Raw genomic sequence first — 11,745 nt, 5'->3', positions numbered from 1 at the left:
GGTTCTACCAGAATCCATCCCCCATAAGGTGCTAGAGTGTGCACCCTCCCAATGAGGTTGCTTCCTTTATCCTCAGAACACTCCTCACTTGGTATGCCAGGAATAAGGTTCCCATCCTACAGGCCTGCTGTCCTTACTGTCACATGCTCACAGTCATGCTTGTCACCTCCTTTCACTCCCAACCTGCCAGCTGTTGACGATAAAAGGTACTGGATACATGCCGAATGCTCCCAAGGCCCACAGATTCCCGGCCCTGACTTCCTAGCTCCAGTGAGGAAATGCCTCCCACTCCTCCCACAGTGCGTGAAAACTGAGGAGCAGCCTGGGGACTTAACTGGTAGGAGGCTCTTGTGATTCCTGGACAGCTCTTAAAGAAGCTTGTGTATCTTGCCAGAATAATACATCCCCATGTGAATTTGCAGGAGTGGGTGGCAGTGAGGAGGCTGCAAAGCCTTGGCTGGCTCCCTCACAGCCTGAATAATCTTTCCAAGAAGAACCACATTCACAGGCTTCCCGGTTAGTACTCAGCAACACCCACATGACAGAATTAGCCCACATGACCACTCCGCTCCCCTCTTCCCACCAGGGCCAGAAAAAGGCCCCCTTAAAGTTGAGTGCCTGTCAATTCCATTAGGGTTCTTTACCCTCTCTCTGGACCCAAGGCAGGCTTTATACTAGTACTGCTGCATTACTTCAACAGGAGAGCCGGCTTTCCCCCAATCCAGCCTCTTTCGACATATTCATCTGAGCTGAGGTTTACCAGGCCTTTATGCCAGTCGGCATGCCACGAAAAAGTTTCCCATCCCATGTGTCTGCCATAGGATGGTAACTTGATGGTGATAAAAGTTAGAAAAGTTTCCCATTTTCACTTGACAAATACAGAAAACAAAAACTAAACCAATGAAACAAAAATACCAAATAAATGCATCAATTTAACCTCCATTGAGTTGACACAAAAATCTGACCCACGGATATGAAGAAATGGCAACAAGAAAAGGAGTATATCATCTAGAGATTACTTTGACCAGAAATCACATAAAAAGCATGACTTCCAAGACAGCAACAACACAAAGCAGAGGTTTCATCCCCTTCTTATAATAAGGTAATACGCAGTCAACCCAGTTGCCCAACATGCCTTCAGGCCTCAGCGCCTTCCACGCTGCCGTCCGCATTGGGTTAACTTTCCTCTTCTATCTTGTGGGCAAGATGGCTGCGCACCTCCACGTAGCAAGTCAGAGTTCCAAGCAAGAAGATGGAGGAAGACTTAAAGAGGTAAAAATAAATGTCAAGTAAGCCCGCTTCCTTTGTATCAGGAAATCTAGAAGGCTGATTGTATGTTTTCTGTTAGAATATTGGCCAAGGGCAGTGAGCGTACTATGACTTTTCTACGGCAGTCATGTGTTATCTCCTTGGGCTGGAAAGTCTCCCACCTTCCCTTAAGAGATCTCTGCCAAGTACGTAAACAATTCAAGATGTTGAAAGTGGAAAATAAGAGAGAGGAAATGCTGTTGTGTAGACTGTAGCAAGTATTCTTAAAAAGAAGAAAGCAGTGAGGAAACAAGACTATGGGAAGAGGTATAAAATCAAGCAGTGTAGCAAACTGTGACTTGGTATTAAAGATTGCTGATATCTAAGAGCCCACGGTGCTTTTTGCTTGTTTAAAACAAAACAAAACATCGTGTCCAAGTCTTCTAGGACAGGAATTACAGATGTGGGTGGTAGGGTCCCTGGTCTACAAACCAGTCATTTTCTGTGTGGTCTTAGGTGGACCTTTTCCTTGCTAAGTCCCAGTTTGCACATCTGCCGAATGAGACGGGACCTGTTGGTCTGCACTAAGTTCCCATCCAGCTGCACAATTCAAGCATCCTCTAACTTAGTACAGAAGTAAGTGAGAAGGACCATTACTGGCAAAATCTAGAATGAGAACAAGGCTTACACCACCCTGTCTGCTCACATGTTCATGGTGGTCTCAGCAGCCAGAGACACCCCATCATTCTATTAAGATGCCTCACCAAACACAAATTCGTGTTGGAGGTGGACCAAGAGTAATTGGCAGGTGATGGGAGCTTCAGTTCTGCTTTCTTTCTGACAAAGATACAAATCCCACAGCCTGAGTCCAATCCATTCATATGCATTTTTCAGTAACAAAGATGTTTTGTGGCTGTTTCAAAAGCCTGAGTAACGCCGTGTCTACAGATTCTAAAATTAGAAAGTAAAAAAGTCTTGTCTGCAACTATTCTACAGTGGTCTCATCTCACAGATGGATAAAGAATACACCTTCATCAAGTGTGAGGCTAAGGAACTAACTCATCGAGGCTTTGCCACAAATAACTGGAAGTGACCTTGGCCTATGAGGGGATTGGACTGCAGAGTCCTTATGAGAGGGCTGCCACGACAAAATACCACTAAGTGGCATCACTAGGGTTGACATCACTCAGTGCAGTGACTCATGGGTCACCACCCCACCATCCTGACCATGAACCTCTGCCCATATCAGACCATCCCAAACCAGGACCTTGGTTGTTGTTTTTTTTTAATCAATTTTGATCATAGAATAATACGGGATAAGTCTAGTTCGAAATTGCTTAAATATAATGGTTCTTAGATAATATGAATAATAACAACAAAATTGTTTTGTCCACTTTTTCTACAATGAATTACATTATTGGCTACCACATTATTAGTAACTGAGAGGAAGACATTTTTTCCCTTTAATTACTACTTCATTCTCAATAGTTATTGATACACGTTCTCAAACACTAGTCACCACAATATTGTAGTAAAAATACCAGAAATTTGGCAAAATCGGCAACTATAAAAATACTGGCATAAATACTGGCTCAGAAGCAACAAAGCCCACAATGAGGAAGCACACCAGCCTGCGTGATAATGAGGTGCCAAAGGGATCAGTTATCAGGCATCGAAGAACAAAAAATCATGTAATTGTGTGCTCACCTCCCTGAGAAGATCGCTGAAGACAAATGGGTGCAAATGCAAATGTGGCGAAGAAAGCTGATGGTGCCCGGCTATCAAAAGATATAGCATCTGGGTCTTAAAGGCTTGAAGGTGAACAAGTGGCCATCTAGCTCAGAAGCAACAAAGCCCACATGGAAGAAGCACACCAGCCTGTGCCATCACGAGGTGTCAGAGGTATCAGGCATCATCAGAACAAAAAATCATATCATTGTGAATGGGTGGGGGGGGGGAATGCGGAGTGGAGACCCAAAGCCCATTTGTAGGCCACTGGACATCCCCTTACAGAAGGGTCTCGGGGAGGAGATAAGCCAGTCACGGTGCAATGTAGCAACGATGAAACATACCATTTTCCTCTAGTTCCTAAATGCTTCCTCCCCTGACTATCATGGTCCCAATTCTACCTTATAAATCTAGCTAGATCAGAGGATGTACACTGATACAGATAGGAATTGGAAACACAGGGAATCCAGGGTGGCTGATCCCTTCAGGACCAGTGGTGTGAGTGGCGATACTGGGAGGGTGGAACGTGGGTGGGTTGGAAAGGGGGAACCAATGACAAGGATCTACATATAACCTCCTCCCTGGGGGATGGACAACAGAAAAGTGGGTGAAGGGAGACATCGGACAGAACAAGATAGGACAGAATAATAATAATTTATAAATTATCATGGGTTAATGAGGGAGGGGGAGTGGGAAGGGAAGGGGGAAAATGAGGAGATGATGCCAGGGGCTTAGGTGGAGAGCAAAAATTTTGAGAATGATGAGGGCAATGAATGTTCAAATGTGCTTTACACAATTGATGTATGTATGGATTGTGATAAGAGTTTTATGAGCCCCTAATAAAATGATAAAAAAATACTGCCAGAAATGAAAGCAAAAGCAAAAGTGCTTGCATGTAGTAAGTGCAGACAAGACCACATGATTCATAGGTCATTGTAACTGGGTAGTAACAACTCTGATCCGAGCACATTAGAAGATTCAAAAAATAAATTACCATAGAGTTTTAGCCTTGTAGGCATATTGATACAAAATATATTTCTGCTGAAACACGGTACAAAAACTTTTTGGTACAAAATGGCAGGCAGTCATTTCGGTTTCATGACGTATGATAGATAACCTTCCACACCTTCCTCATGATGCCACTAGTCGCAGCATCCTAGATGCTAAAAGTCTGAATTTCAGCAGGACCATGCTCTTTCCGTCTGCTCTAAAGGGGGATTATTCCTTATTTCTCCTGGCTTGGTAGCAGCACACATGCCTTGTCTCCTGGGTGCAACTTTTCTTGTCTGACTTTCCTGTTCTTTTATAGGACAGCAATCAGACTGGATTAGGACATATACTAATTCAAATAGATGACTTCATGTTTATCTGATAACATTTTCCAAAACCATTCCCGTCAAGGTCCTGATAAAAAGTATCAGGATTAGGCCTTCAACATAAATTTCGGGAGGACACAATTCAATCCATAGCAAGTTTCAAGCATCATGCCAGACAATATGTCTATAATAAAAGAAATACATGCAAATACATACTCAGAGATACTTAAAAACTCACTGCTATTACTTTGATTCCAACTCAGAGTGACCCTAGAAGAGAGAGTAGAACTGACCCTCCGGATTTCTGAGACTGTAAATCTTCAAAGAGTAGAGAGCCTCATCTTTCTTGAGGACTGACTGGTGGTTTCTAACTGCTGGCCTGTGGATAATAGTCCCAAAAGTTATCCACTATGCCACCAGGGATCCTTGGAGATGTTTCAAGGTATAAGAATATAAATTTAGATCCAGATACTCCCTTCCTCGATTCCATTTCTTAGGAAGGAAAGAAGAGCTGGTATTTACTGAGAACAGTTTCTCTCTGTGTTAGTTAGGTTTTCTGTTCCAAGATAGCTCCCTGGAGGAACATGGTGGAGTTTAGACTGTCAATCAGGTCACACTACCTAGATTTGGCTTTCTGAGGCTAGCCTCCCTCTCTTCTCCCTGGTGATCAGATCAGTGCACTGCAGCCTGAGTTAGGCTTTTGCCTCAACCATGCGTTGTGCTACCTGTGGGAGGAGCCAACCCATGGGGCGTGTTGCCACATTGTGCATCACTAGAGCTTGAGGCTCCATCTCTGCTACACTGCCAGGATACTGGCCTCTGCTATGCCTGAACTCCTCATCTCCCTGCTGTTGCTGCCCCCGCCCTGCTGTGTCTGCTGCCTGCTTCAGACTCTGCTCATCTTGCCTGAGGGCAGATAATGACTGTATGCTCCCTTGACCTTGGATAAGGGGCCAGGGTGAGTTGAAGGACCTTTAGTATATTAACTGTCCCACAAAAGTGAGTTGAACTGAGCCATCTATAGTGCTGTGTGGACAAATTAGCTGTTGCATTTCTTCTCATTATACAAACGTATTGTGTGTGTGTGTGTGTGTGTGTGTGTGTGTGTGTGTGTAAAATCATAAGTGTCTTGGTTTTGTTTCTCTAGAGAACCCTGCCTAACACATACTCTCTCTTTCTGATGATACCTATATGTAACAAATTATTTGCCATTTCAACAATCTTCACTTGCACAATTCAGTGACATTAATCAACTTTATCATGTTGTTCATCTATGACTATTATCCATTTCCAAATTCTCCTATCATTCTTAACAGAAACTCAAGCACTATCTCTTTTTCTTTAAATAGTTTAATTGGCCTATGCTTCACATGCCATACAATTGAATCATTCAATTACATTAAGAAAAATTGTACAAACACCACCACAATCAATTTCAGAACATTTTCTTCTAGTACCAACGGTTGTTAGCGCCCCAGTTCCTCCCACCCCCATCCATCCTCCCATGTCACACCCCTAGACAATTGTCAGTCCAGTTCTTGTCTGTAGAGCTCTTTAACCACCACCTCCAGGTTAGGATATCAGGACTGTTGGTGCTATTTCGCTGCTGAGGAAACTTCACGTTGCAGACAAGATATACTTTGCTTAATCACAATATTACTTTGATTTTCACAAATAATACATGCTAGTTAATTAAGTATGTTCACCTATAAAGCACACTGAACCCAGAGAAAATTAACACATGAAGGGGACATGCTGTTGGGTGGTTTGGTACCATCAGGTCAGTTCTCATTCCCAGTGACCCCATGTACAACATAATAAAACACCACCTGGCCCCGCACTAGCATGACAATCGTTGGGTTTGAATCCATTGTTGCAGCTACCATGTCAATCCTTCTTGTAGAGGACGCCTCCCCCCCTTTTCTCTCTCTCTCTTTTTTTTTTTTTTGCTGTCCGTCTTCTTTACCAAATATAATGTCCTTTTCCAGGGACTGGTCTCTCCTGACAACATGCCCAAAGTATATGGGGCCAAGTCTCATCATCCATGCTTCTAAGGACCATTCTGGTTGTATTTCTTCCAAGACAGATCTATTTGTGCTTCTGGCAGATCATAGTACGTTCAGTATTATTGGCCAGCGCCATAATGTGAATGGGCACAACATTCTCCAGTCGTCCTTACTCAGTGTCCAGTTTGCACATGGACATGAGACTATTGACAATACCATGGCTAGGACCAGGTGTACCTCTGTCCTCAAATTGACACCCTTGCTCTTTAACACTTTAAAGAGATCTTATGCAGCTGGTTTACCAACTGCAAGATTTCATTTGCTCTTGCTCTCTTGGCTTTTGCTTCTGTGAGTATTGGTTGTGTATCCAAGCAAGATGAAATCCTTGACAACTTCAATCTTTTCTCCGTTTTTCATGCTATTACCTACTGGTCCAGTTATGAGGATTTTTGTTTTCTTTACATTACTTTATAATTCACAGTAAATGCTGCAACCCTTGATCTCCATCAAGTGCTTCAAGTCTTCCTCACTCTCAGCAAGGTTGTGTTATCTGCATATTGAAGGTTATTAATAAGCCTTATTCCAATCCTGATGTCACATGTGAAGTTAACAAAAAAGGGGAAAAAACATATCATATGTGTATTGAACCAAAAATATAAAACCAAACTCACTGCCATGAGGTCAATCCTGACTCATAGCGATTTTAGGATAAGGTAGAACTGCCCCTGTGTGTAACTCTCTTTTTTTTTTAAAGCTCACTTTATTGGGGCTTTTACAACAATACATACATTAATTATATGTATGGATTGTACATATGTTGCCATCATTATTTTCTAAACATTTACTTTCTTTTAAAATCATTTTATTGGGGGCTCATATAACTCTTATCACAATCTATTCATCCATCCATTGTATCAAGCACATTTGTACATTTGTTGACATCATCATTTTCAAAACATTTTCTTTCTACCTAAGTCCTTGGTATCAGCTTCTCATATTTCCCCTCCCTCCCTCATGAACAAACACTTGATAATTTATAAATTATCACTATTTTTTCATATCTTACACTAACTGAGGTCTCCATTCACCCACTTTTGTATTGTCTGTCCCCCAGGGAGGGGGTTATATTTAGATCATTGTGATTGGTTCCCCCTTTCTACCCCACCTTTCCCTTACCCTCCTCATATCAGCTACTCTTATTATTGGTTTTGAGGGGTTCATCTGTCCTGGATTCCCTGTGATTCTAGATCTTATCTGTACCAGTGTTCAATCTCTGGTCTAGCCAGATTTGTAAGGTAGAATTGGGATCATGATAGTGGGGTGGAGGGGGGTGGTGGTTTGGGGTAGCTGGAGGAAGCATTAAAGAACTAGAGGAAAGTTGTATGCTTCATTGGTGTTATACTGCACCCTAACTGGCTTGGTTCCCCCCACAACCCTTCTGTAAGGGGATGTCCAGTTGCCTACAGAGGTGCTTTGCATCTCCAGTCTGCACTCCCCCCTCATTCACAATGATAAGATTTTTTTGTTCTGGGTCTTTGATGCTTGATTCCTGATCCTATCAACACCTCATGATCACATAGGTTAGTATGCTTCTTCCATGTGGGCTTTGTTGCTTGCTGAATGGACATTTGTTTATCTTCAAACCTTTAAGACCCCAGACGCTATATCTTTTGATAGCTGGGCACCATCAGCTTTCTTTACCACATTTGCTTATGCACCAGCTTTGTCTTAAGTGATCGTGTCGGGAAGGTGAGCATCATGGAATGCCAGGTTGATAGAAAAAAGTGTTCTTGCGTGAGGGTAAATCTACCTGATAGTCCAAAAAGACAATGTTCTACATCCAACTTTGGTGAGTAGTAACGTACAAACAAAACCCCAGATCTCAAATACAACTTAAGAAGAACATTTATTAAGTCTTAGAAGGGGCAAAGACATTATCCAAATAAGGAGGATCATTAGCACCAGGTCATAATGGCATTTACAGAGAACTGAGACATATAAGATTTGGGAGAGCAAAGGAAACTGTCACATAACCATGACTGGAAACAGATCAATCCCTCAGAGTTATAGACAGGATTACAAAAGTGGGAATTAGAGCATGATTGGGGCATGTACATTATGTTACAAAGATGAGCTCAAGATATTGATCCAGGGCTTTCTGACAAAGGCAGTCAAGAGTATGACTTATGACTATGCCACACCAGTATGGCAATCACCATCAAGGACACACTCAGCCAAGCCCCTAAGGGAAATTGTCCCTACCTGGGGGGGCTGTCACCGAATGTGTAGGTCATCCAATTTCCAGTGCACTCTGTCTGGAAGCAAGACTATTCACATCCCTAGTTAATGGTCAGAAGGAATTCAATGGAGGCTCAATCCACATAAGGACTATGCAAATGGATTTTAGGCTTTCATGTTATGCACACCATTCTATAAACTGAGTGCTCAGAATTTAAGCTCTAATACAGTAGCAGCTGGGGTCTCAAAAGTTCCCGAGTAGCAAATCTATGGTATGTCAGTGGAAGCCAGCCTCTGACAACATTCCAACAGACACCTTGATTCATAGGGTGGTCAGACTTCTCAGGTCCTCCTTGGTAGGTATAAGCTTTAACTCTAGAAATGCAAGGAAGCAAAAATTGGCTTAAGCAATCTTTCTTCTTCATAAAACATGGTATATAAGATTAAATCGGATAACAGTTGTATGAGCCCCTAATAAAATGTTTAAAAAATATATATATATTTTCAGTACAAAAAAAAAAAAAAAGATTAAATCACTGCCCTAATTTCTCTTTCATAATCCTGATCAATAACCCCAGTAACAATCTGAACCCCAATTTAGGTAGTGGACTCCAAGTACCATTCTCAATAATTTCTGGTTTAATTACAGTTTTTGGCTTTCCTTCATACCTCTGAATAGCTCCAGTATCAATTTGAATGCCTTGAGTACTTCGGCTAAATTTCCCTGATAAGATCTGTACTGTTCTTTCAAGAAGAGCCTACTGCCATTTGGTATCAACAGACTGCTGTGAGGGCTTCTGAACCTTTTCTTGGTTAGTCAAGCTTATTTCAGCAAGAAGGAAGACACATTTTATAGTAGCATGCTCACCTCGGCCCCTCTTGATGGTCCACGTTGAGGTGGGAGAGGAAAGGGAGAGAGGGGCATCTTTTCTATCTTGGGACATTTATAGGTAACCATAGACATGTATATTCAGTAGTTACATACATCACAAAGTGGTTGGTAACTACAGTAGGGGCCCTGAGTTCACAGGTGAGGAAACATACCCTTTCCCCCCAAAAGTAAGACATCCCCCCCAAATAAGACCTACTTACAGTTTTGCCTCTCGCTGAAATATAAGGCATCCCCCCCAAAATAAGCCCCCCCGAAGCTACCATAACTTTGGACTGTAGCGGCAGGCACCGCCGTGTAGCTCACTGTTGGCCGCAGTGCAGCCGAAGCAGACAGGAAGTGCGAGGTATCTTTTAATAAAACAATAAACAATAAATATGTACCGTATTCTTCTTCATGGAAAAATAAGACCTAGCGCATCTTTGGGAGCAAAAATTAATATAAGACACTGTTTCATTTTCAGGGAAAGAGGGTAATACCTGCATTAGGGGAAGGTATGAGGGGGGCTGGGTGACACGGCAGGAAGAGATGACAAAAGGATGTCTGTTTCTATAGGGAGATATAATCAACCATGTGCACACTTTAAGGCAGCATAGCTGTTAGGGGAGAATCTGTGGGAATGATATTTAACACAGGATAATGTACTTGGATTTTATCTCTAACTTTACCAAAGTGGTGGCTTTCCTACCCTGGAATACTAGCTGTCCAGATTCTCTTTGTTATAAGTTAGGGAATATAGTCCTAGTCATATTTCCTTCAATGCTAGTTTCCCACAATGGTGCAACTATTTGTCTTTCCTCATCCAGAGCAAAGAAAAGTGACGAAAATCAAAGATGCATGGAAAAACAAGTCCAGTGGACTCATGGATCAAGCAAATATCAGCCTTAATGACCTTGAGACCAGAACTAGATAATGACTGGCTATCACTGCCAACTACTCTGGGAGAGATCACATCAAGAAGTCCTAGATAAAGTTAGGGGGATATGTGGAACAAAACTCTCTCTCTCCTTCTCTCTCTTTATATATATATATAAAATCTTTATCAGATCATGTATGTATAAGAAAGAGACTATGATCTTTAGCTACCCTTCGGATATAGAACTGAACTTCCCCCATGGCTCGATTTTCAGTCAAACAATAAATCGGTCAATGCAGGGAGCAACAATACTAGGGAGGTATGCATGCACCCCTTAGGATTATCAACATTTGAATAAAAAAGGGCAGCATTTGCCATAGGCTAAGTTAGGATGGGTAAAAGAAAGAATGAGAAGTGGAAACAGGAAACAGGGAAGATGCAGAAGAAAGGCTGTTACATTGCAGGGATTACACCCCAAAGCATGAAATAAATTGTATATGAAATGATGAGTGGAAAACTGATTTGCTCTGTAAACTTTCATCCAATTCTCGGTAAGGAGACAATAAATAAATAAAAAGAAAGTGCTGTGCTTTTCAGAGTGAGGTACGGCTGGACTGTCGAAGCCAAATATCCCCTTGGGCATTTATACTTCCCAGGTACCAATTTTTCTCCCATTACCCCTGCTTTAAAAATGTGATTGGGAGAGATAAATATAATAAAGAGTGACAGATCACACTCTATTCCTGTCATGAGCTTTCATCTCAAATCCTGAGAAAAAGCTGATTTACTTTGTATCTTCTCTGAAAACAGAAGGATGCCTCGTTTGAGTTGAGAGCCAATGTAGGTCTAAAGAAGCACATCCTTGGTCGTTTTCAAATTAGCCAATGGGTTATTTTTACAAGTTTAACTAGGAGCCCTGGTGGCATAGTGTTTATGTACTGGGCTGCTAACTACAAGGTCAGCAGTTCAAAACCATCAGTTACGTCTCAGAAGAAAGACAAGGCTTTCTACATCAGTAAAGAGTTATAGTCTCAGAGGGGCAGTTCTACCCTGTCCTATAGGATTGCTATGAGTTGGCATTGATTTTATGACAGTGAGTTTATTTTGATTTAGGTGAAATAAATGTCTTATCTAAAAATGCTAATTATTCTATGGAAATATACATCTTAATATATGTACACTGCTTTTGTCTCATCCATTCTTAGCAAGCATTTTATAGAATGCCTACCATACTCAGATGTTGTGTTAGTCCGGGTAGACTGGACAAACAAATTCATAGACACACATATGTGTATAAGCAAGAGCCTTATATACAAGAACAATTGAATATTGAGAAAACATCCCAGCCCAGTCCAGATCAAGCCTGTAAGTCTGATATTAGCCCATAAGTCTGATACCGATCTATAAAGTCTTCTTTAGACTCACGAAAAGATACGCAATCATGCTGAATGCAGGACGGTCACA

The sequence above is a fragment of the Echinops telfairi genome, unplaced genomic scaffold (genome assembly GCF_000313985.2).
Source record: "Echinops telfairi isolate 266 unplaced genomic scaffold, ASM31398v2 ScPeMD7_7;HRSCAF=31, whole genome shotgun sequence".
NCBI lineage: Eukaryota > Metazoa > Chordata > Mammalia > Afrosoricida > Tenrecidae > Echinops > Echinops telfairi.
The sequence above is the reverse complement of the archived record's forward strand: the minus strand, read 5'-3'. Positions refer to the sequence as shown.